Source organism: Triticum urartu, chromosome 1A, assembly GCF_056163025.1.
Source record: "Triticum urartu cultivar PI428250 chromosome 1A, HENAU_Tu73, whole genome shotgun sequence".
Lineage (NCBI taxonomy): Eukaryota > Viridiplantae > Streptophyta > Magnoliopsida > Poales > Poaceae > Triticum > Triticum urartu.
This window is the reverse complement of record NC_141873.1, coordinates 398,451,029-398,477,670: the sequence shown is the minus strand read 5'-3', so window position 1 is coordinate 398,477,670 and position 26,642 is coordinate 398,451,029. Positions and strand designations below refer to the sequence as shown.

General features: G+C 49.4%; 1 protein-coding gene across 1 annotated transcript in view; it reads right to left on the bottom strand.

The window, feature by feature from the left end:
• The window catches only part of LOC125532878 (NADPH-dependent diflavin oxidoreductase 1-like), a 37,534-nt gene that overhangs the window by 6,248 nt on the left and 4,644 nt on the right, over positions 1 to 26,642 (bottom strand). The gene's annotated exons all lie outside the window — the stretch shown is intronic.

Genomic DNA, 26,642 nt, shown 5'->3' with positions numbered 1-26,642 from the left:
CAGGACGACGAGCTGATCTCATATCTTCTTCACGGGCTGGACATGGACTACCAGCCGCTGGTCTCGGCCCTGGATGCTCGTGTCACGCCGGTGTCCCTCGATGAGCTCTACTCCATGTTGAGCAACTTCGACCAGCGCGTCGCCCAGTACCAGGGTGTTGGCGGCGGGTTCAAGTCGTCGACAAACGCAGCAACTCGCGGGCGCGGTGGCTACTCTTCACGTCAGCGCGGTCCTCCTCGCGCCAAGGGCAAGCACAGCAGCGGCAACACCAACAACGGCGACTCTCGCGGCAGTCGCCCCATCTCCACCAACATCAGGGATCGCCGCGGCGGCTCGGGTCGTTCACGTCCTGATGTCGTTCGCTGCCCAAATCTGCAGGAAGCCAGGTCACACCGCCAAAGACTGCTGGTATCACTTCGACGAAGACGATACCTCCTCTGAAGATGATGACAAGGTTGCTGCTGCCGCTGAAGGATCCTATGGCGTCGACACTAATTGGTACCTTGACAGTGGCGCCACCAATCACCTCACGGGTGAGCTAGAGAAGGTGACCCTCCGTGAGAAGTATCACGGGAAGGACCAGATCCACACCGCCAGTGGTGCAGGTATGAGCATACGTCACATTGGTCACTCGGTTATACGTACTGAAAGGATCGATATGGTTGACTAGAGGGGGGGTGAATAGGCAACTACCAATTTTTAGCTTTTCTTTATCAAATTAAACTTTGCATCAAAGAAGGTTGTCTAGATGTGCAGCTAGGTGAGCAACCTATATGATGCAACAACAACAAGCACACAAGCAAGCAAGGGAACAAACACTAAAGAGCATGCACAAGTGAAGGTAAGAGATAACCAAGAGTGGATCCGGTGAAGACGAGGATGTGTTACCGAAGTTCCTTCCTTTTGAAGGGAAGTACGTCTCCTTTGGAGCGGTGTGGAGGCACAATGCTCCCCAAGAAGCCACTAGGGCCACCGTATTCTCCTCACGCCCTCACACAATGCGAGATGCCGTGATTCCACTATTGGTGCCCTTGAAGGCGGCGACCGAACCTTTACAAACAAGGTTGGGGCAAACTCCACAACTTTATCGGAGGCTCCCAACAAGACCACGAAGCTTCACCACAATGGAATATGGCTCCGAGGTGACCTCAACCGTCTAGGATGCTCAAACACCCAAGAGTAACAAAATCCACTAAGGATGAGTGGGGGAATCAAAAATCTCTCGGTGGAAGTGTAGATCGGAGCCTTCTCAGCCACTCCTGAGCAAATCAACAAGTTTGGTTGGCTAGGGAGTGAGATCGGGCGAAAACGGAGCTTGGAGCAATAATGGAGCTTTAATGGTGGAAGAGGTAGGTCAAAGGGGGGAAGAAGACATCCTTTTATACTGGGGGAACAATCCACCCGTTACCCCCCACTCAGCCCCGTAGAGAGCGGTACTACCGCTCCAAAGCGGTACTACCGCCCCATCTCAGCGGTACTGCCGCGCTACAGGAGAAGGGGCTGGGGCTGGGACCCAGAGCGGTACTACTACGGAGGCAGGGCGGTACTACCGCTCGCAAGCAGCACTACCGCCACTACTACTGCAGCTAGTACCGTAAAACCCGACACGAGAAAATGCGCACTAGAGTCGAGGCGGTAGGAACACGGAGCCACAGCGGTACTGCGGCTGAGGCCACCAGCGGTACTACCGCTCCGAGGAGCGGTACTACCGCTTGCTGAGCTTCAGCCGTACTACCGCTATACTGCAGCTAGTGCCGTAAAACCCGACACGAGAAAATGCGCACTCGAGTCAAGGCGGTAGGAACACGGAGCCGCAGCGGTACTACAGCTGAGGCCATAAAGCGGTACTACCGCTCCTAGGAGTGGTACTGCCGCTTAGTGAGCCTCAGCGGTACTACCGCTGTGGCCCGGTACTACCGCTGGGTCCAGGAAAAACCACAAAGGGAGAAGAGAGAAGCTCCATAGAGACGGAGAGAAAACGGTGGGAGAGAGAAGAACGTGTACGTGTTGATTCCACCCAAACCATACCGAAGCAGATCCCCTCTTGATAGTACGGTGACTACTACGAAACTTAGTCCACCAACAAAGTCACGAAGGAAGCTACACCGTCTTGAGTAGAGCGCCGAGGGGAAAAAATCATTGCGTGCCAAAGGATGAATATCTGAAAGAAACCAAAGCACCCGATTAGTCCGCAAATGCATTGTCATCAATCACCAAAACACCGTAGGGATAAATATGCCCTTACACGTACCCCTTCTCGTAAAATTCATCTTCGCAAATTTTTACATGTTCCTAGTGCCAACAAAAATCTCCTATCCGTTCATCGCATTACCATTGACAATCATGTCTTTATTGAATTCCATCCTTTTTTCTTTTTGATAAAGGATCAGGCCACGAAGAAGGTACTATATCGAGGTAGATGCATTCGAGGGCTTTACCCGTTGATTCCGGAGCTTAGGAGATTCAATAAACAAGCCTATGGTGTTGTCAAACTCTCTTCAGCACGTTGGCACGATCGTTTAGGCCATGCTTCTTTTCCTCTTGTTGAACGTTTGCTTAGGAAAAATAAGCTCCCGTTTGTTGGTGAGCGAAATATCGAAACTATTTGTGATTCTTGCCAAAGAGCAAAAAGTCATCAATTACCATATCCTATTTCTACAAGTGTCTCTACTCAGCCATTGCAATTAATTTTTTCTGATGTTTGGGGCCACAATGAGAACACCAACAGGGAGTTCTGGGAAGGCCTGGAAGACATGGTTAGGAGTGTACCGATTGGTGAGAAGCTCTTCATAGGAGGAGACCTCAATGGCCACGTGGGTACATCTAACACAGGTTTTGAAGGGGCGCATGGGGGCTTTGGCCATGGCATCAGGAATCAAGAAGGAGAAGATGTCTTAAGCTTTGCTCTAGCCTACAACATGATTGTAGCTAACACCCTCTTTAGAAAGAGAGAATCACATCTGGTGACTTTTAGTAGTGGCCAACACTCTAGCCAGATTGATTTCATCCTCTCGAGAAGAGAAGATAGGCGTGCGTGCCTAGACTATAAGGTGATACCTGGAGAGAGTGTTGTACCCCAGCATAAGCTGGTGGTTGCTGACTTCCGCTTTTGGATTCATGTCCAGCGGGATAAGCGTGCCAAAGTCGCTAGAACGAAGTGGTGGAAGCTCAAGGGGGAGGTAGCTCAGGTGTTCAAGGAGAGGGTCATTAAGGAGGGCCCTTGGGAGGAAGGAGGGGATGCGGACAATGTGTGGATGAAGATGGCGACTTGCATTCATAAGGTGGCCTCGAAGGAGTTTGGAGTGTCCAGGGGAAGGAGAAGCGAAGATAAGGATACCTGGTGGTGGAATGATGACGTCCAGAAGGCGATTAAAGAGAAGAAAGATTGCTTCAGACGCCTATACCTGGATAGGAGTGCAGACAACATAGAGAAGTACAAGATGGCGAAGAAGGCCGCAAAGCGAGCTGTTGGTGAAGCAAGGGGTCGGGCATATGAGGACCTCTACCAACGGTTAGGCACGAAGGAAGGTGAAAGGGACATCTATAAGATGGCCAAGATCCGAGAGAGGAAGACGAGGGACATTGGCCAAGTCAAATGCATCAAGGACGGAGCAGGCCAACTCTTGGTGAAGGACGAGGAGATTAAGCATAGATGGCGGGAGTACTTCGACAAGCTGTTCAATGGGGAGAATGAGAGTTCTACCATTGAACTAGATGACTCCTTTGATGAGACCAGCATGCGTTTTGTGCGGCGAATCCAGGAGTCTGAGGTGAATGAGGCTTTAAAAAGGATGAAAGGAGGCAAGGCGATGGGCCCTGATTGTATCCCCATTGAGGTGTGGAAAGGTCTCGGGGACATAGCAATAGTATGGCTAACCAAGCTTTTCAACCTCATTTTTCGGGCAAACAAGATGCCAGAAGAATGAAGACAGAGTATATTAGTACCAATCTTCAAGAACAAGGGGGATGTTCAGAGTTGTACTAATTACCGTGGAATTAAGCTGATGAGCCATACAATGAAGCTATGGGAGAGAGTCATTGAGCACCGCTTAAGAAGAATGACAAGCGTGACCAAAAATCAGTTTGGTTTCATGCCTGGGAGGTCGACCATGGAAGCCATTTTCTTGGTACGACAACTTATGGAGAGATATAGGGAGCAAAAGAAGGACTTGCATATGGTGTTCATTGACTTGGAGAAGGCCTATGATAAGATACCGCAGAATGTCATGTGGTGGGCCTTGGAGAAACACAAAGTCCCAGCAAAGTACATTACCCTCATCAAGGACATGTACGATAATGTTGTGACAAGTGTTCGAACAAGTGATGTCGACACCGATGACTTCCCGATTAAGATAGGACTGCATCAGGGGTCAGCTTTGAGCCCTTATCTTTTTGCATTGGTGATGGATGAGGTCACAAGGGATATACAAGGAGATATCCCATGGTGTATGCTCTTTGCGGATGATGTGGTGCTAGTTGACGATAGCCGGACGGGGGTAAATAGGAAGTTAGAGTTATGGAGACAAACCTTGGAATCGAAAGGGTTTAGGCTTAGTAGAACTAAAAACGAGTACATGATGTGCGGTTTCAGTACTACTAGGTGTGAGGAGGAGGAGGTTAGCCTTGATGTCCAGGTGGTACCTCGGAAGGACACCTTTCGGTATTTGGGGTCAATTTTGCAGGAGGATGGGGGTATTGATGAAGATGTGAACCATTGAATCAAAGCCGGATGGATGAAGTGGCGGCAAGCTTCTGGTATTCTCTGTGACAAGAGAGTGCCACAAAAGCTAAAAGGCAAGTTCTACAGGACGGCGGTTCGACCTGCAATGTTGTATGGCGCGGAGTGTTGGCCGACTAAAAGGCGACATGTTCAACAGTTAGGTGTGGCGGAGATGCGTATGTTGAGATGGATGTGTGGCCACACGAGGAAGGATCGAGTCCGGAATGATGATATACGAGATAGAGTTGGGGTAGCACCAATTGAGGAGAAGCTTGTCCAACATCGTCTGAGATGGTTTGGGCATATTCAGCGCAGGCCTCCCGAAGCTCCAGTGCATAGCGGACGGCTAAAGCGTGCGGAGAATGTCAAGAGAGGGCGGGGTAGACCGAATTTGACATGGGAGGAGTCAGTTAAGAGAGACCTGAAGGATTGGAGTATCACCAAAGAGCTAGCTATGGACAGGGGTGCGTGGAAGCTTGCTATCCATGTGCCAGAGCCATGAGTTGGTTGCGAGATCTTATGGGTTTCACCTCTAGCCTACCCCAACTAGTTTGGGACTAAAGTCTTTGTTGTTGTTGTTGTTGTTGTTGTTGTTGTTTGGGGCCCTGCTCCTAGTTCTGTTGGTAGACACACATACTATGTCAGTTTTATTGATGACTATAGCAAATTCTCCTGGATCTATCTTCTCAAAAAAAGATCCGATGTTTTCCAAGTGTTCAAAAATTTCCAAGCACTTGTTGAACGTAAGTTTGATAGCAAGATCATTGCTGTTCAATCTGATTGGGGAGGGGAATACGAGAAATTAAATTCCTTTTTCCAAACACTTGGCATTTCACACCATGTGTCATGCCCTCATGCTCACCAACAAAACGGTTCTGCCGAACGTAAGCATAGGCATATAGTTGAAGTTGTCCTCGCACTCTTAGCAGGTGCTTCCATGCCTCTAAAATTCTGGGATGAAACGTTTCTCACTGCCGTTCATATCATCAATATGCTCCCAAGTCGTGTCATAAACAATGAAACTCCTACAGAACGGCTTCTTCATGTCAAACCCAACTACACATCTCTACGTGTTTTTGGGTGTGCATGCTGGCCCAATCTCCGCCCATACAACTCTCGCAAACTCATGTTCCGATCTAAACAATGTGTTTTCCTTGGATATAGTGCACAACACAAGGGGGTCAAGTGCCTAGATGTTTCCACAGGCCGTGTCTACATTTCTCGCGATGTTGTGTTTGATGAGAACAAATTTCCCTTCGCTGATCTACACCCTAAGGCCGGTGCTTTACTTTGTAAAGAAATCCTTCTTCTACCATCCTCTCTCACTGGCCTCGATGAAGGGGAACGAAACCATGATGATCATATGTTGACTAACCCTCAAACCACTGTGCACAAGTTGTGTGATGTTGCAGGAGAAAACGGATCAGAAAATGATGAAGAAAATGAAGTACAAGGGCCATATTTTATGTGCCCCGAACCAGGGAGCAAATCAGCCTCGGGATCAGCTCCCGTGGCAGAGGCAGACCTGCCCAGCGGATCGGCCTCGGATTCTGGCGCCGCTGGCAGGGGGGCAGGATCCCCTCGGAAATCCGCGCCGACAACGCGAACAACCGCGCGCGCCGTGGACAGTGAGCCCGCGTCTGCCACACGGCAACCTGCGAGTCGCGGAGGCGCCCCTACCAACCCGGGCGAATCACGCGGCGGCACCTGTCCGCCTCCCGTTGGCCCTTCGGGGGCCCGATTCCCGGTCCAGCCCGTTTGCTACAAACGGCGCGATCTGCGTCGGCCGACCGGCGCGGGACCCGCCTCTGGCGCAGCGGACGCTGGCCTCTCATCACGGCACAATGATGAGCCCTGTCCGCTGAGATCTTCTGCGGAGCTGCGCCGTTGCACACCGTCGCCTACTGCCACAGAAAATCCACGAGCAGAATCTGCTGCTGAACCCGATGCTGCTTCGCCCAGATCTGCCTCGGGATCAGTTCCTGCTGCTCCCACAGGTTGCACGGGATCTTCTGTGCCATCAACACAAACTACTCCACCACCGAGATGCACACGGCTACAACAGGGAGTAATTCAACCAATCAATTATAAGCATATTACGAAATATGGCATGGTGTGTTCTACAGGTGAACCCTACACACTTGATGAAGCCCTAGCTGATGAAAACTGGAAAAAGGCTATGAATGAAGAATACATGGCGCTGAAAAGAAACAAAACATGGCATTTGGTCCCTCCACAGCAAGGTAAAAATCTCATCGATTGCAAGTGGGTGTTTCGGATCAAGAGAAAATCTGATGGCACCATTGATCGTTACAAGGCAAGACTTGTGGCAAAAGGCTTGAAGCAACGGTATGGTATTGACTATGAGGATACGTTTAGTCCAGTGGTAAAAGCTGCAACCATTCGTCTTGTTTTGTCCATTGGTGTGTCCAGGGGCTGGAGTCTTCGACAGCTAGACATTCAGAACGCGTTTCTCCATGGTGTTCTGGAAGAGGAAGTGTACATGAAACAACCTCCTGGGTTTGAAAGCAAAAGTGCACCGTTGCATGTGTGCAGACTTGACAAAGCTTTATATGGGTTAAAACTGTTGGGGAACGTTGCAGAAAACAAAAATTTTGCTACAGTTTCACCAAGATCCATCTAGGAGTTCATCTAGCAACGAGTGATTGGATTGCATCTACATACCTTTGTAGATCACGCGCGGAAGCGTTCAAAGAACGGGGATGAGGAAGGCGTACTCGACGTGATCCAAATCACCGGAGATCCTAGCGCCGAACGGACGGCACCTCCGCGTTCAACACACGTACGGTTAGCGTAACGTCTCCTTCTTCTTGATCCAGCAAGGGGGAAGGAGAGGTTGAGGGAGATGGCTCCAGCAGCAGCACGACGGCGTGGTGTTGATGGAGCTGCAGTACTCCGGCAGGGCTTCGCCAAGCACTATGGAGGAGGAGGAGGTGTTGGAGAGGGAGAGGGAGGCACCAAAGATCAAGGTCAGAAGTCCTCCATCTCCCCACTATATATAGGAGGGCCAAGGGGGGGGGGGGGCGCCGGCCCTAGGAGATCTAATCTCCTAGGGGGGTGCGGCCAAGGGGAGGAATCCCTCCTCCCCAAGGCACCTAGGGGTGCCTTCCCCTTTTGGGACTCTTCCCTCCTTGAAACCCTAGGCGCATGGGCCTCTTGGGGCTGGTGCCCTTGGCCCATGTAGGCCAAGGCGCACCCCCTACAGCCCATGTGGCCCCCCGGGACAGGTGGCCCCACCCGGTGGACCCCCGGGACCCTTCCGGTGGTCCCGGTACAATACCGGTGACCCCGAAACTTGTCCCGATGCCCGAAATAGCACTTCCTATATATAATTCTTTACCTCCGGACCATTCCGGAACTCCTCGTGACGTCCGGGATCTCATCCAGGACTCCGAGCAACATTCGGGTTACTGCATATACATATCCCTATAACCCTAGCGTCACCGAACCTTAAGTGTGTAGACCCTACGGGTTCGGGAGACATGTAGACATGACCGAGATCGCTCTCCGGTCAATAACCAACAGCGGGATCTGGATACCCATGTTGGCTCCCACATGCTCCTCGATGATCTCATCGGATGAACCACGATGTCGAGGATTCAAGCAACCCCGTATACAATTCCCTTTGTCAATCGGTATGTTACTTGCCCGAGATTCGATCATCGGTATCCCAATACCTCGTTCAATCTCGTTACCGGAAAGTCACTTTACTCGTACCGTAATGCATGATCCCATGACCAGACACTTGGTCACTTTGAGCTCATTATGATGATGCTTTACCGAGTGGGCCCAGTGATACCTCTCCGTCATACGGAATGACAAATCCCAGTCTTGATCCGTGTCAACCCAACAGACACTTTCGGAGATACCCGTAGTATACCTTTATAGTCACCCAGTTACGTTGTGACGTTTGGCACACCCAAAGCACTCCTACGGTATCCGGGAGTTACACGATCTCATGGTCTAAGGAAAAGATACTTGACATTGGAAAACTCTAGCAAACGAACTATACGATCTTGTGCTATGTTTAGGATCACCAAAACACCGTAGGGATAAATATGCCCTTACAATCTCCCCCTTTTTGGTGGATTGATGACAATTTGGGATTTGCATAGAAAAGAGTAGACATAGAATGCAAGAGAACCCATGCCTCTAAAAATAGACAGGCTCCCCTAGATGTTGTGCACATTCGATAAGTGCTTTGGACTGCACGGCACACATGCTAGGATCACGGCTCCCCCTATATTTTAGAGACCAACAACCTAAGCAAGATATATGAAAACAATATATATGATAGGATAAGCATGCAAGCTATAAGATACCGAGGTGCATAGCACATAAATAAGATAACACAGGTAGCATATGTCTTACACCATATGTTTGGAATTTAGGTCTCACAAGCACAAAACCAAACAAAACCAAACAACGAGAAAGCAAACGAACGACACAAAGACACACTCACAAACACAAATCCCTAAACTCTCTCCCCCTTTGGCATCGAGACACCAAAAAGGGAGGGGCAGAGAGGGACACGAAGATTCCAGGTGATGGGCGAGGAAGGTCCTGAACATCACATCTCTGCATCTTCATCGTGGGTTGAACAGTGCTCGGCATCGGAGTCGGTCCAGTGACAGTTCTGATGAATCCAGTCCTCCTCTTCAGTGATCTGTCCCTCAGACCCACTGACAACTGTGGCTCCCAACTGACGCATGATCTCCTTGTGACGCGTCCTGGCATTCTTCTCCGCCACATGAGTCATATACTGACCATGGGACTCCATGCAGAAGAGCTTCTTCATCTTGCGCTTGAGCTTCTGGGCCCAAGATGGTTCTGCACTGGAGTGGCTAGCGTCCTCATCGTGGGCATCAGGAGCAGCCTCACCCTCAGTTCCCATGGCAGCAGCAGCAGCAGACGAGCCCCCCGTGGCAGCAGTAGCAGAAGGACCCCCTGTGTGAGGCGCTGACCAGTTGTCCTTCTTCCTCAGGCGCTTGATCTCATGTGACACCAACTCTCCAGTTTCTAGCAGCACTCTGGGATAAGTCTGTGCCCAGGCCCTCTCAATGAGCCTCATGATGAAGGGACCATAGATAGGACACTTGCGCTCAGACACGGCAGATACAAGTTCAGACCACATGACATGAGAGATATCCAGGCTTTCTCCAGTGTTTTCTACTTTCTCATGCTGACAGAAAAGGAGCATGTCCACGAGGTAGGAGTGAACCTGATCCAGATTCCCAATGCGAGGGAAGAGAGTCTCACGGAATATGCGATGAAGAATGTCTAGATACGGACACAGCTCGTAGGTCTTCTTCTCAGTGACAGGGTGAACCTTCACAGTGCAGTAGGGCCAAAGAGCTTGCTTGTGGGTGGAAGTAGCATGGCGGTGAGGACGGAAACCGACAGGAGTCTCAAGCCCGTTATCCACCACGTCAAGTAACTCCATGAACGCCCCCCACTTGACAGAAAGCCGCTTGCCATTGGTCATCCAAGTCAGAGTCCTGGCGCTATCTGTTCCAAGATGGACGGTGGCAAAGAATTGAGCCAACAAATCCGCATCGAAATCCTTGTTGAACTGCATGATCCCGAGAATGTTCAGCTGAGTGCACATCTGAAAGGCTTCTCCAAAGTACTCTGGATCCTTCTCCATAGCATCGGTGTCAATGGAGCGAACATCAACATAGAGATTCTTCTTGGCCTTGATCACATCAAAGTAGATGGCAAACTGAAAGCGGTTCCAGAACGGACGGTTGACCAAAGTGGGTTCTTGGTCCACCGTATAGGGGTTGCGGCGACGCTTCTCCCAAAACTCCTTGCTGGTCATCTCAGTCACAGGCTTCCCTTTTGGCTTGTTGGCGGCTCGCTTCGAGTGCTGAGGAGGTGGAGAAACAGTTGCAGAAGCACTTGCTGGAGGCGGTTGGGTGCTCGAGGAACCACCGGCAGGCTCTGAGGTCCGGTAGCGCTTGGAGGTGGCACGCCCGGGGTTGATGCGGCGACCTTGTTGCTCGGGTATGTCATCACCTGGAGCCAAACACAAAACGGAGGCAAAACAACCAGAAGAAACGAGCATAAGCCAACAAACACAACAAAAAGATCAAGGGAAGGTAGGAAAATGATGGAAATTGGCATGCAGCGGTAGTACCGTGATCAGCGCGCGGTAGTACCGCCCTAAACGGTAGTACCGCCCCAAAGGGAGCGGTAGTACCGCCCTAGGCCAAGCGGTAGTACCGCTCCAAGGGGAGCGGTAGTACGGCTTGAGGCGGATACACAGCAGTTTCAACGCGCGAGGCGGTGAGACAGTGGTTTCCTACTACCGTGGACAGATCCGGCACTACCGGCCTACCATATTCAAAAATATTCCCGCCAAACATCAATCTAGAAGATCTAGTTGCCTTCTCCAACCAACTCAAGCCTAGATTTAGCCAAAAATCTAGAGATGCAACCAGCATTGCCCCTAAGCACAAGATCTAAAAGCAAGACCAAAAGAGAGAAGGAACGTGGGCAATACCGGCATCCATGGCAAGAGGACGAGGTGGGGATTGACTCCACCGAAGGAAATGGGGAGGAACGCCCCGGAGGAGGAGAGCCACCGGAGCCCTTCCGTGGCGGAACGGTGCTGGAGAGAGAGAGGCACGAGGGGGCGAGCGAATGGGTATGGGGGAGAAGAAACCTCCCCCTGCCCCGATAAAAAACCTTCAGCCCCCGTCCCGCAGCGGTAGTACCGCGCTGGGGCGCGGTAGTACCGCTCATAGGCGGTAGTTCCGCTCTGGTGTGGCGGTAGTACCGCTTACACGGTAGTACCGTCCATCACCAGCAGCAGTACCGCTTATCAGCGGTAGTACCGCTCGCCAGCAACGGCAGTACCGCTCAGCACACCGCGGCAACTAGACTACATGGCTTAGCTAAAAAAAACAGAAACCCGCAACAAAAAGCAAAGGAACACATCAGCAAGAGGCCAAGAAACCTCTCTTCAAGAGAGGGCGGTGGCCGAAGCCACCTATGTTTGAGTCAAGAGGTATGGCGCCGCGAAGATTTTAACCTTGGGCCCATGACCAAAACTCGTCTTTTGAGCACACGTGCCATCAGCAATGGCTAAAGTGAAAGACTTGATCAATTTATGCATAATGGGGGGAGGGAGAGTTCATCGAGAGAACAACACTCCCCCTATGTCCATGCCTACACCTAAACTAGACACCAAATTGAGCGTGGTAGGGTGTGCACGGGTTCAAGCAACATTGCTCGAATCAATGATATTTAGCTCATGCCTTAACTCGCGAAATCTTGCTTCATCCAAGGGCTTCGTGAAAATATCTGCAAGATTGTCATGAGTGTTGACATAGTTGAGCTCGATCTCTCCTCGCCTAATGTGATCCCGGATGAAGTGATACCGAATCTCAATATGCTTCGTCTTGAAGTGTTGCACCGGGTTGAGAGAAATCTTGATGGCACTTTCATTGTCACACCAAAGAGGCACTTTGTCACAAGTGACACCGTAATCCTTTAAAGTTTGCCTCATCCATAAGAGTTGTGCACAACAACTACCGGCCGCAACATACTCCGCTTCGGTGGACGAGAGAGACACACAACTTTGCTTTTTGGAAGACCAACTTACCAAAGAGCAACCAAGGAATTGACATCCTCCGGAAGTGGACTTCCTATCCACTTTGTCTCCCGCCCAATCGGAATCCGAGTACCCTACAAGCTTGAAGTTTGATCCTCTTGGGTACCATAAGCCAAAGTTTGGGGTATGAGCCAAATATCGAAAGATTCGTTTGACAGCCACATAGTGACTTTCCTTAGGTGCGGCTTGAAACCGTGCACAAATTCCCACACTCAACATGATGTCCGGTCTAGATGCACAAAGGTAAAGCAAGGATCCAATCATGGAGCGGTATACCTTTTGATCCACCACTTTACCATTGGGATCTAGATCAAGTTGGCACTTGGTGGGCATTGGGGTGGGAGCCGGCTTGACGTCACTTAGCTTGAATCTCTTGAGCATGTCTTGAGTGTATTTGGATTGATTGATGAAGGTTCCTTCTCTTCTTTGCTTCACTTCAAACCCTAGAAAGAACTTCAACTCCCCCATGGAGGACATCTCGAACTTTGAGGTCATGAGAGAAGCAAATTCCTCATTGAAAGCTTTGTTAGGAGAACCAAAGATAATATCATCAACATATAATTGGCACACAAACAACTCCCCTTTGACCTTCTTAGTAAAAAGAGTGGGGTCGATTATCCCAACTTCAAACCCACGGTCTTGTAACAACTCGGTAAGGTGGTCATACCACGCACGTGGGGCTTGTTTAAGGCCATAGAGTGCCTTATCGAGTTGATACACATGATCGGGAAAGTAGGGATCCTCGAACCCGGGGGGTTGCTTGACGTACACTAATTCATTAATGGGACCATTAAGAAAAGCACTCTTCACATCCATTTGATGTAACTTAAAGTTATGATGAGAAGCATATGCAATCAACATGCGAATGGATTCAAGACGAGCAACGGGAGCAAAGGTTTCACCGTAGTCGATACCCTCGACTTGGGAGTAGCCTTGTGCTACCAAACGAGCCTTGTTGTGAATGATAATCCCATGGGCATCTTGCTTGTTCTTGAATATCCACTTGGTTCCAATGACATTGTGGTTCCCCGTTGGCCTTGGCACCAATCTCCACACTTTGTTGCGCTCGAAGTTGTTGAGTTCTTCATGCATGGCATTGAGCCAATCCGGATCTTCGAGCGCCTCATAGACCTTGTGAGGTTCCACACAAGAGACAAACGCGTGATGCTCACAATAATTTGCTAATTGTCTACGAATGCTTACCCCCTTTCTTAAGCTTCCAAGCACGTTCGTCATGAGATGATCCTTGGTGGAGAGCTTGGAAGCAACTTTGGCGGCACGACGCTCTAATTCCTCCTCGTCGGTGAGTTGAGGAGCGGTTACTTGATCATCTTGAGTGTCGTCATGAACTTGTTCTTGGTCTTGAACTTGCTCGAGGGAGAGGACTTGACCTTGGGCATCACTTGGTGTGTCAACACCGTCTTGAGTATGATCTTGCCCTAGGTCTTGTTCATGAGGTTGAGGGCCTTCACTTTGTTCTTCGGAAGTGTGTGGGCCTTGGGTTGGTGATGGCTCCACTTGAGTGGGGCATTGTCCTTCTCCTTCGGCCACAAGGGGTTCCTCAATGGGTAGGATGAAACCAACACCCATTCTTCTTATGGCTTGAGGAGGAATTTCATCACCTACATCACAAGTGCCACTTTGCTCCACTTGGGAGCCGTTATTCTCATCAAACTCCACGTTACACGTCTCCTCAATAAGTCCCGTGGATTTATTGAGGACACGGTAAGCATGAGAGTTTGTAGCATAACCAACAAATATGCCCTCATACGCTCTAGCCTCAAATTTAGACAACCGAACACCTTTCTTGAGAATGAAACACTTACACCCGAATACCCGGAAGTACTTGAGGTTGGGCTTGTTACCGGTGAGTATCTCATAAGGAGTCTTGTTCAAACCCTTGAGGAGGTAGAGCCGATTTGATGCATGACACGCGGTGTTGATGGCTTCGGCCCAAAAGTTGTACGGAGACTTGAACTCCGCCATCATGGTCCTTGCCGCATCCATCAACGTCCGGTTCTTCCTCTCCGCAACACCGTTTTGTTGAGGGGTGTATGGTGCGGAATATTGATGCTTGATTCCCTCATCACTAAGAAACTCATCCAAGGTGTAGTTCTTGAACTCGGTGCCGTTGTCACTTCTTATTGTCAAGATCTTTGCATTGTGTTGACGTTGTGCTTCATTGGCGAAGTCAATGACAGTTTGTTGGGTCTCGCTCTTCCTCTTGAAGAAATACACCCACGTGTACCTTGAGTAGTCATCCACAATCACCAAGCAATACTTTCTACCTCCAAGACTATCGAAGGATGGAGGCCCAAAGAGATCCATGTGAAGGAGCTCCAAAGGCCTCTTTGAATAAATGATAGTCGTGGGAGGGTGAGCCTTCTCATGTAGCTTTCCTTCGATACAGGCACTGCAAGCACGATCTTTAGCAAAACTAACATTCGTTAGTCCACGGACATGGTCCCCCTTTAGGAGACTTTGCAAAGATCTCATATTGACATGGGCTAGACGGCGATGCCAAAGCCATCCCACATCAACTTTAGCCATTAGGCATGTCGCGGTCTTAGTGGGTCGCTCCGAAAAGTTAATCACATATAGACCGTTCTCGACATGCCCAACAAAGGCTACTTTAAGAGTCTTGCTCCACAAGAGGGCCACGGTATCGATATCAAAGAAAGTGGCAAAGCCCATGATTGCAAGCTGACGAACGGAAAGTAAATTGTATGCAAGGGACTCAACAAGCATGACCTTCTCGATCGTGAGATCATGAGAGATGACCACCTTGCCAAGTCCCAGTACCTTAGAAAATGAGGCGTCACCCCACTCGACATTGGTGGGCATAGATGGAACCTTGTGCACGTCCACCACCAAGTCCTTGCTTCCGGTCATATGATTTGTAGCTCCACTATCGAGCAACCATGATCCACCACCGGAAGCAAACACCTGCAAGAGATCAATGCTTGGTTTTAGGTACCCATTTTGTAATGGGTCCTTTGATGTTAGTAACAAGGGTCTTAGGAACCCAAATAGACCATTCAACGTGCTCATGAAGAGAACCAACAAATTTGGCATAAACATGCCCATCACTAGCACGGCACAACACATAAGAAGGATTAAAATCGCCGGCTTTGTTGGGTGTGGTGACATTGCCCTTCTTGACTTTGTTCCTCTTCTTCTCCTCGGGGACACTTTCTCCCGCCCTCACAAAGGTTTGCATGAGGGGAGGAGGTCGTTTGGTCTTGTCATTCTTCTTCTTGTTTTTGGAGTCGGAGACGTACCCAACCCCTTCCTTCGCCACACCTCCCTTTTGGTTGATCAAGAGATCATTGAGGTTCTTCTTGCCTTGTATGCAAGTCGCAAGGCCTCTCTCAAGTTGCTCCTTCAACTTAGCATTTTCCTCAACAAGATGTATATGCTCACAACACGGGTTAGTAGCATTTGCATTATCAATTAAAACCATATGAGGAAAAGTTGCTTTCTCCTTAGTTAGCTTCACTTGGAGTTGATCATGAGACTCCTTGAGACTAGCGTGAATACCCTTCAAGGCCTTGTGGGCCTTGTCAAGTATATCAAACTCCTCTTTGAGTCTAGCAAGATCAACTCCGAGTTTGGCCTTCTCGGAATTTAGCACACGAGAAACAACGAGGGCATGATCATAATCTTTCTCTAACTTAGCATGATCAACGTTGTATGACTCCTCAAGAGCCAAACGAAGACCACGCTCTTCCTCAAGAGCATTGGAAAGGTCCGAAATCTCATCGGCATAGTCACGACTATGCCCTTCCATCTTTGAGATGGTGTCTTCGTGGGCCTCGATCATGTCATTGGCCTCGCCAAGTTGTTCCAAGAGAGCAACAAAGTGCTTCTTGGATTTTCCCTTGAGTTTGCCCATAAAGGCCTCAAACTCGTTAGCCTCCACATTAACTCCCTCAACTTCATTAATGCTCTCCGATGGGGAAGGATGATTAATGATGGTAGTTTTGATGTTGGAGGTTACCTTGTTGGTGGCTTTCGCCATGAGGCACTTGGCGTTGATGCTCTCGTTGGGTGAGTCGAAGAGAGACACTCGTGACGTTGTGGCAATGGCGACGGAGGCCATGGCAACCGACTCATCATCTTCATCATCGTCATCATCCTCATTGTACTCTTCTTGCACAACCAAGGCCTTGGGAGGAGTCTTCTTGGTGAAGTTGTTCTTGTTGGGGAACGACTTGGCCTTGTCCTTTCGAATGAGTTTGCCACCATTGTCTTCCCTCTTCTCATACGGGCATTCCGCAACGAAATGACTCACGTTGCCGCAATTGTAGCAAGTCCTTACACGTTGCTTGCCCCTCGTGCCACTCGAGGTGTTTTTGCTAAAGTTGTTCCTCGAGTTTTTCTTGCTCCAAAATTGCCTTGAAGCAAGTGCCATGTGTTCATGATATGCATACTTTGTATCTTCGGGGTTGCTCTCCTCCTCTTCCTCTTCTTCTTCTTCCACGGTGAGCTTGGCCTTCAAAGCAAGGTTAGACTTCTTTCCCCGTTGAGAACGGAGCACCGCATTGTCGGCGGTCTTGTCCAAAATGTTCATGGCCACAAACTCATCCAACACCTCGCTTGAGGTCAAAGTGTGGAAGTCCGGTCTTTGGCGGATGACGGAGGACATGGCCTTGTGGTAGGGCATCATTGCCTTGAGGAATTTGCGCTTGATCCAATTGTCATCCGTGTCCTTGCTCCCGTGATCTCGTAGTGAGACCGCGAGTTTGGTGACTCTCCGATAAAGCTCACGAGGTTCTTCATCTTCCTTCATTGCAAACTCATCGGCCTCATCTTGTACCACTTCATAGTTGGAGCGTTGAATGCTTGCGCTTCCCCGGTAGAGAGACACGACACAATGCCATGCATCTTTGGCCAAGGCGAAGGGACGAAGATGAGGTAGGTCTTCGGGTGGAATTGCATCTTGAATGATGAAGAGAGCATTCTCATTGAATTGATTGTCCGCGGCTTCTCGAGGAGTGAAGTTGCTTGGATCATGTGGGTAGAAACCTTCTTCAATGATTCTCCAAAGGTTAGTGTTCACATGATTTAAATGACGTTTAAAGCGGTAAACCCAAGAATCAAAATCCTCATTTTTCACAATCTTAGGAGGAGGACCGGCATGATTCAAATGAGTAGAAGGAACCGGTCCACCATACACAAGTGGTGGTTCCACATGGGCAAAGATGCCGGTGCCATTCTTGCCACTAGAAGAAGGAGCCTTTTCACTACTAGCTTCCCCCTTGTCGGGGATAGCATCCGACACCTTGTTGGTGGGATCCCCCACTTTCAACGGTGCGGTGGATAGTTTGAGCCCCTCAAGAAATTTAGTAAACATGTTTTCAACTTCGGTCGTCATGGAGGTTTTCAATGTCTCCAAGGCTACATTGAACTCCTCACGAGAGACCAAAGTTCCCCCATCGCCCGTAGACGAGATAGGATTCACACCGGAGTGTTCCTCCGCTCCGTCTACGGTATTAACCATACTCTTTGGACGGTGAAGTCCTTAATAAAGAGACGAGGCTCTGATACCAATTGAAAGGATCGATATGGTTGACTAGAGGGGGGGTGAATAGGCAACTACCAATTTTTAGCTTTTCTTTATCAAATTAAACTTTGCATCAAAGAAGGTTGTCTAGATGTGCAGCTAGGTGAGCAACCTATATGATGCAACAACAACAAGCACACAAGCAAGCAAGGGAACAAACACTAAAGAGCATGCACAAGTGGAGGTAAGAGATAACCAAGAGTGGATCCGGTGAAGACGAGGATGTGTTACCGAAGTTCCTTCCTTTTGAAGGGAAGTACGTCTCCTTTGGAGCGGTGTGGAGGCACAATGCTCCCCAAGAAGCCACTAGGGCCACCGTATTCTCCTCACGCCCTCACACAATGCGAGATGCCGTGATTCCACTATTGGTGCCCTTGAAGGCGGCGACCGAACCTTTACAAACAAGGTTGGGGCAAACTCCACAACTTTATCGGAGGCTCCCAACAAGACCACGAAGCTTCACCACAATGGAATATGGCTCCGAGGTGACCTCAACCGTCTAGGATGCTCAAACACCCAAGAGTAACAAAATCCACTAAGGATGAGTGGGGGAATCAAAAATCTCTCGGTGGAAGTGTAGATCGGGGCCTTCTCAGCCACTCCTGAGCAAATCAACAAGTTTGGTTGGCTAGGGAGTGAGATCGGGCGAAAACGGAGCTTGGAGCAATAATGGAGCTTTAATGGTGGAAGAGGTAGGTCAAAGGGGGGAAGAAGACATCATTTTATACTGGGGGAACAATCCACCCGTTACCCCCCACTCAGCCCCGTAGAGAGCGGTACTACCGCTCCAAAGCGGTACTACCGCCCCATCTCAGCGGTACTGCCGCGCTACAGGAGAAGGGGCTGGGGCTGGGACCCAGAGCGGTACTACTACGGAGGCAGGGCGGTACTACCGCTCGCAAGCAGCACTACCGCCACTACTACTGCAGCTAGTACCGTAAAACCCGACACGAGAAAATGCGCACTAGAGTCGAGGCGGTAGGAACACGGAGCCACAGCGGTACTGCGGCTGAGGCCACCAGCGGTACTACCGCTCCGAGGAGCGGTACTACCGCTTGCTGAGCTTCAGCCGTACTACCGCTATACTGCAGCTAGTGCCATAAAACCCGACACGAGAAAATGCGCACTCGAGTCGAGGCGGTAGGAACACGGAGCCGCAGCGGTACTACAGCTGAGGCCATAAAGCGGTACTACCGCTCCTAGGAGCGGTACTGCCGCTTAGTGAGCCTCAGCGGTACTACCGCTGTGGCCCGGTACTACCGCTGGGTCCAGGAAAAACCACAAAGGGAGAAGAGAGAAGCTCCATAGAGACGGAGAGAAAACGGTGGGAGAGAGAAGAACGTGTACGTGTTGATTCCACCCAAACCATACCGAAGCAGATCCCCTCTTGATAGTACGGTGACTACTACGAAACTTAGTCCACCAACAAAGTCACGAAGGAAGCTACACCGTCTTGAGTAGAGCGCCGAGGGGAAAAAATCATTGCGTGCCAAAGGATGAATATCTGAAAGAAACCAAAGCACCCGATTAGTCCGCAAATGCATTGTCATCAATCACCAAAACACCGTAGGGATAAATATGCCCTTACACGTACCCCTTCTCGTAAAATTCATCTTCGCAAATTTTTACATGTTCCTAGTGCCAACAAAAATCTCCTATCCGTTCATCGCATTACCATTGACAATCATGTCTTTATTGAATTCCATCCTTTTTTCTTTTTGATAAAGGATCAGGCCACGAAGAAGGTACTATATCGAGGTAGATGCATTCGAGGGCTTTACCCGTTGATTCCGGAGCTTAGGAGATTCAATAAACAAGCCTATGGTGTTGTCAAACTCTCTTCAGCACGTTGGCACGATCGTTTAGGCCATGCTTCTTTTCCTCTTGTTGAACGTTTGCTTAGGAAAAATAAGCTCCCGTTTGTTGGTGAGCGAAATATCGAAACTATTTGTGATTCTTGCCAAAGAGCAAAAAGTCATCAATTACCATATCCTATTTCTACAAGTGTCTCTACTCAGCCATTGCAATTAATTTTTTCTGATGTTTGGGGCCACAATGAGAACACCAACAGGGAGTTCTGGGAAGGCCTGGAAGACATGGTTAGGAGTGTACCGATTGGTGAGAAGCTCTTCATAGGAGGAGACCTCAATGGCCACGTGGGTACATCTAACACAGGTTTTGAAGGGGCGCATGGGGGCTTTGGCCATGGCATCAGGAATCAAGAAGGAGAAGATGTCTTAAGCTTTGCTCTAGCCTACAACATGATTGTAGCTAACACCCTCTTTAGAAAGAGAGAATCACATCTGGTGACTTTTAGTAGTGGCCAACACTCTAGCCAGATTGATTTCATCCTCTCGAGAAGAGAAGATAGGCGTGCGTGCCTAGACTATAAGGTGATACCTGGAGAGAGTGTTGTACCCCAGCATAAGCTGGTGGTTGCTGACTTCCGCTTTTGGATTCATGTCCAGCGGGATAAGCGTGCCAAAGTCGCTAGAACGAAGTGGTGGAAGCTCAAGGGGGAGGTAGCTCAGGTGTTCAAGGAGAGGGTCATTAAGGAGGGCCCTTGGGAGGAAGGAGGGGATGCGGACAATGTGTGGATGAAGATGGCGACTTGCATTCATAAGGTGGCCTCGGAGGAGTTTGGAGTGTCCAGGGGAAGGAGAAGCGAAGATAAGGATACCTGGTGGTGGAATGATGACGTCCAGAAGGCGATTAAAGAGAAGAAAGATTGCTTCAGACGCCTATACCTGGATAGGAGTGCAGACAACATAGAGAAGTACAAGATGGCGAAGAAGGCCGCAAAGCGAGCTGTTGGTGAAGCAAGGGGTCGGGCATATGAGGACCTCTACCAACGGTTAGGCACGAAGGAAGGTGAAAGGGACATCTATAAGATGGCCAAGATCCGAGAGAGGAAGACGAGGGACATTGGCCAAGTCAAATGCATCAAGGACGGAGCAGGCCAACTCTTGGTGAAGGACGAGGAGATTAAGCATAGATGGCGGGAGTACTTCGACAAGCTGTTCAATGGGGAGAATGAGAGTTCTACCATTGAACTAGATGACTCCTTTGATGAGACCAGCATGCGTTTTGTGCGGCGAATCCAGGAGTCTGAGGTGAATGAGGCTTTAAAAAGGATGAAAGGAGGCAAGGCGATGGGCCCTGATTGTATCCCCATTGAGGTGTGGAAAGGTCTCGGGGACATAGCAATAGTATGGATAACCAAGCTTTTCAACCTCATTTTTCGGGCAAACAAGATGCCAGAAGAATGGAGACAGAGTATATTAGTACCAATCTTCAAGAACAAGGGGGATGTTCAGAGTTGTACTAATTACCGTGGAATTAAGCTGATGAGCCATACAATGAAGCTATGGGAGAGAGTCATTGAGCACCGCTTAAGAAGAATGACAAGCGTGACCAAAAATCAGTTTGGTTTCATGCCTGGGAGGTCGACCATGGAAGCCATTTTCTTGGTACGACAACTTATGGAGAGATATAGGGAGCAAAAGAAGGACTTGCATATGGTGTTCATTGACTTGGAGAAGGCCTATGATAAGATACCGCGAAATGTCATGTGGTGGGCCTTGGAGAAACACAAAGTCCCAGCAAAGTACATTACCCTCATCAAGGACATGTACGATAATGTTGTGACAAGTGTTCGAACAAGTGATGTCGACACCGATGACTTCCCGATTAAGATAGGACTGCATCAGGGGTCAGCTTTGAGCCCTTATCTTTTTGCATTGGTGATGGATGAGGTCACAAGGGATATACAAGGAGATATCCCATGGTGTATGCTCTTTGCGGATGATGTGGTGCTAGTTGACGATAGCCGGACGGGGGTAAATAGGAAGTTAGAGTTATGGAGACAAACCTTGGAATCGAAAGGGTTTAGGCTTAGTAGAACTAAAAACGAGTACATGATGTGCGGTTTCAGTACTACTAGGTGTGAGGAGGAGGAGGTTAGCCTTGATGTCCAGGTGGTACCTCGGAAGGACACCTTTCGGTATTTGGGGTCAATTTTGCAGGAGGATGGGGGTATTGATGAAGATGTGAACCATTGAATCAAAGCCGGATGGATGAAGTGGCGGCAAGCTTCTGGCATTCTCTGTGACAAGAGAGTGCCACAAAAGCTAAAAGGCAAGTTCTACAGGACGGCGGTTCGACCCGCAATGTTGTATGGCGCGGAGTGTTGGCCGACTAAAAGGCGACATGTTCAACAGTTAGGTGTGGCGGAGATGCGTATGTTGAGATGGATGTGTGGCCACACGAGGAAGGATCGAGTCCGGAATGATGATATACGAGATAGAGTTAGGGTAGCACCAATTGAGGAGAAGCTTGTCCAACATCGTCTGAGATGGTTTGGGCATATTCAGCGCAGGCCTCCAGAAGCTCCAGTGCATAGCGGACGGCTAAAGCGTGCGGAGAATGTCAAGAGAGGGCGGGGTAGACCGAATTTGACATGGGAGGAGTCAGTTAAGAGAGACCTGAAGGATTGGAGTATCACCAAAGAGCTAGCTATGGACAGGGGTGCGTGGAAGCTTGCTATCCATGTGCCAGAGCCATGAGTTGGTTGCGAGATCTTATGGGTTTCACCTCTAGCCTACCCCAACTAGTTTGGGACTAAAGTCTTTGTTGTTGTTGTTGTTGTTGTTGTTTGGGGCCCTGCTCCTAGTTCTGTTGGTAGACACACATACTATGTCAGTTTTATTGATGACTATAGCAAATTCTCCTGGATCTATCTTCTCAAAAAAAGATCCGATGTTTTCCAAGTGTTCAAAAATTTTCAAGCACTTGTTGAACGTAAGTTTGATAGCAAGATCATTGTTGTTCAATCTGATTGGGGAGGGGAATACGAGAAATTAAATTCCTTTTTCCAAACACTTGGCATTTCACACCATGTGTCATGCCCTCATGCTCACCAACAAAACGGTTCTGCCGAACGTAAGCATAGGCATATAGTTGAAGTTGGCCTCGCACTCTTAGCAGGTGCTTCCATGCCTCTAAAATTCTGGGATGAAACGTTTCTCACTGCCGTTCATATCATCAATATGCTCCCAAGTCGTGTCATAAACAATGAAACTCCTACAGAACGGCTTCTTCATGTCAAACCCAACTACACATCTCTACGTGTTTTTGGGTGTGCATGCTGGCCCAATCTCCGCCCATACAACTCTCGCAAACTCATGTTCCGATCTAAACAATGTGTTTTCCTTGGATATAGTGCACAACACAAGGGGGTCAAGTGCCTAGATGTTTCCACAGGCCGTGTCTACATTTCTCGCGATGTTGTGTTTGATGAGAACAAATTTCCCTTCGCTGATCTACACCCTAAGGCCGGTGCTTTACTTTGTAAAGAAATCCTTCTTCTACCATCCTCTCTCACTGGCCTCGATGAAGGGGAACGAAACCATGATGATCATATGTTGACTAACCCTCAAACCACTGTGCACAAGTTGTGTGATGTTGCAGGAGAAAACGGATCAGAAAATGATGAAGAAAATGAAGTACAAGGGCCATATTTTATGTGCCCCGAACCAGGGAGCAAATCAGCCTCGGGATCAGCTCCCGTGGCAGAGGCAGACCTGCCTAGTGGATCGGCCTCGGATTCTGGCGCCGCTGGCAGGGGGGCAGGATCCCCTCAGAAATCCGCACCGACAACGCCAACAACCGCGCGCGCCGTGGACAGCGAGCCCGCGTCTGCCACGCGGCAACCTGCGAGTCGCGGAGGCGCCCCTACCAACCCGGGCGAATCACGCGGCGGCACCTGTCCGCCTCCCGTTGGCCCTTCGGGGGCCCGGTTCCCGGTCCAGCCCGTTTGCTACAAACGGCGCGATCTGCGTCGGCCGACCGGCGCGGGACCCGCCTCTGGCGCAGCGGACGCTGGCCTCTCATCACGGCACAATGATGAGCCCTGTCCGCTGAGATCTTCTACGGAGCTGCGCCGTTGCACACCGTCGCCTACTGCCACAGAAAATCCACGAGCGGAATCTGCTGCTGAACCCGATGCTGCTTCGCCCAGATCTGCCTCGGGATCAGTTCCTGCTGCTCCCACAGGTTGCACGGGATCTTCTGTGCCATCAACACAAACTACTCCACCAACGAGATGCACACGGCTACAACAGGGAGTAATTCAACCAATCAATTATAAGCATATTACGAAATATGGCATGGTGTGTTCTACAGGTGAACCCTACACACTTGATGAAGCCCTAGCTGATGAAAACTGGAAAAAGGCTATGAATGAAAAATACATGGCGCTGAAAAGAAACAAAACATGGCATTTGGTCCCTCCACAGCAAGGTAAAAATCTCATCGATTGCAAGTGGGTGTTTCGGATCAAGAGAAAATCTGATGGCACCATTGATCGTTACAAGGCAAGACTTGTGGCAAAAGGCTTGAAGCAACGGTATGGTATTGACTATGAGGATACGTTTAGTCCAGTGGTAAAAGTTGCAACCATTCGTCTTGTTTTGTCCATTGGTGTGTCCAGGGGCTGGAGTCTTCGACAGCTAGACATTCAGAACGCGTTTCTCCATGGTGTTCTGGAAGAGGAAGTGTACATGAAACAACCTCCTGGGTTTGAAAGCAAAAGTGCACCGTTGCATGTGTGCAGACTTGACAAAGCTTTATATGGGTTAAAACTGTTGGGGAACGTTGCAGAAAACAAAAATTTTGCTACAGTTTCACCAAGATCCATCTAGGAGTTCATCTAGCAACGAGTGATTGGATTGCATCTACATACCTTTGTAGATCACGCGCGGAAGCGTTCAAAGAACGGGGATGAGGAAGGCGTACTCGACGTGATCCAAATCACCGGAGATCCTAGCGCCGAACGGACGGCACCTCCGCGTTCAACACACGTACGGTTAGCGTAACGTCTCCTTCTTCTTGATCCAGCAAGGGGGAAGGAGAGGTTGAGGGAGATGGCTCCAGCAGCAGCACGACGGCGTGGTGTTGATGGAGCTGCAGTACTCCGGCAGGGCTTCGCCAAGCACTATGGAGGAGGAGGAGGTGTTGGAGAGGGAGAGGGAGGCACCAAAGATCAAGGTCAGAAGTCCTCCATCTCCCCACTATATATAGGAGGGCCAAGGGGGGGGGCGCCGGCCCTAGGAGATCTAATCTCCTAGGGGGGTGCGGCCAAGGGGAGGAATCCCTCCTCCCCAAGGCACCTAGGGGTGCCTTCCCCTTTTGGGACTCTTCCCTCCTTGAAACCCTAGGCGCATGGGCCTCTTGGGGCTGGTGCCCTTGGCCCATGTAGGCCAAGGCGCACCCCCTACAGCCCATGTGGCCCCCCGGGACAGGTGGCCCCACCCGGTGGACCCCCGGGACCCTTCCGGTGGTCCCGGTACAATACCGGTGACCCCGAAACTTGTCCCGATGCCCGAAATAGCACTTCCTATATATAATTCTTTACCTCCGGACCATTCCGGAACTCCTCGTGACGTCCGGGATCTCATCCAGGACTCCGAGCAACATTCGGGTTACTGCATATACATATCCCTATAACCCTAGCGTCACCGAACCTTAAGTGTGTAGACCCTACGGGTTCGGGAGACATGTAGACATGACCGAGATCGCTCTCCGGTCAATAACCAACAGCGGGATCTGGATACCCATGTTGGCTCCCACATGCTCCTCGATGATCTCATCGGATGAACCACGATGTCGAGGATTCAAGCAACCCCGTATACAATTCCCTTTGTCAATCGGTATGTTACTTGCCCGAGATTCGATCATCGGTATCCCAATACCTCGTTCAATCTCGTTACCGGAAAGTCACTTTACTCGTACCATAATGCATGATCCCATGACCAGACACTTGGTCACTTTGAGCTCATTATGATGATGCTTTACCGAGTGGGCCCAGTGATACCTCTCCGTCATACGGAATGACAAATCCCAGTCTTGATCCGTGTCAATCCAACAGACACTTTCGGAGATACCCGTAGTATACCTTTATAGTCACCCAGTTACGTTGTGACGTTTGGCACACCCAAAGCACTCCTACGGTATCCGGAAGTTACACGATCTCATGGTCTAAGGAAAAGATACTTGACATTGGAAAACTCTAGCAAACGAACTATACGATCTTGTGCTATGTTTAGGATTGGGTCTTGTCCATCACATCATTCTCCTAATGATGTGATCTCGTTATCAATGACATCCAATGTCCATAGTCAGGAAACCATGACTATCTGTTGATCAACGAGCTAGTCAACTAGAGGCTTACTAGGGACATGTTGGTGTCTATTATTCACACATGTATTACGATTTCCGGATAACACAATTATAGCATGAATAAAGAAAATTATCATGAACAAGGAAATATAATAATAATGCTTTTATTATTGCCTCTAGGGCATATTTCCAACAAAAACAGGCTCCAAGGGCGTGGTATTCACGTCTCAGTCAAAAAAATGCAAACTCTTGGCTTTGTTCCATCTAAGTCTGACACCTCACTATTCATTTATAACAAGTGCAATACTCATATCTTTGTTCTCATCTATGTTGATGATATTATCGTTACAAGCTCATCTGATGAAGCCATAACAGGATTGTTGAAGGACCTCAGTGCAGAGTTTGCTCTTAAGGATCTTGGAGATTTGCATTATTTCTTAGGGATAGAAGTGAAGAAACATGATGATGGACTTCACTTGTCTCAAGAAAAGTATGCAACTGATCTGGTAAGAAAGGCTAGATTGCAAGGCTGTAAACCT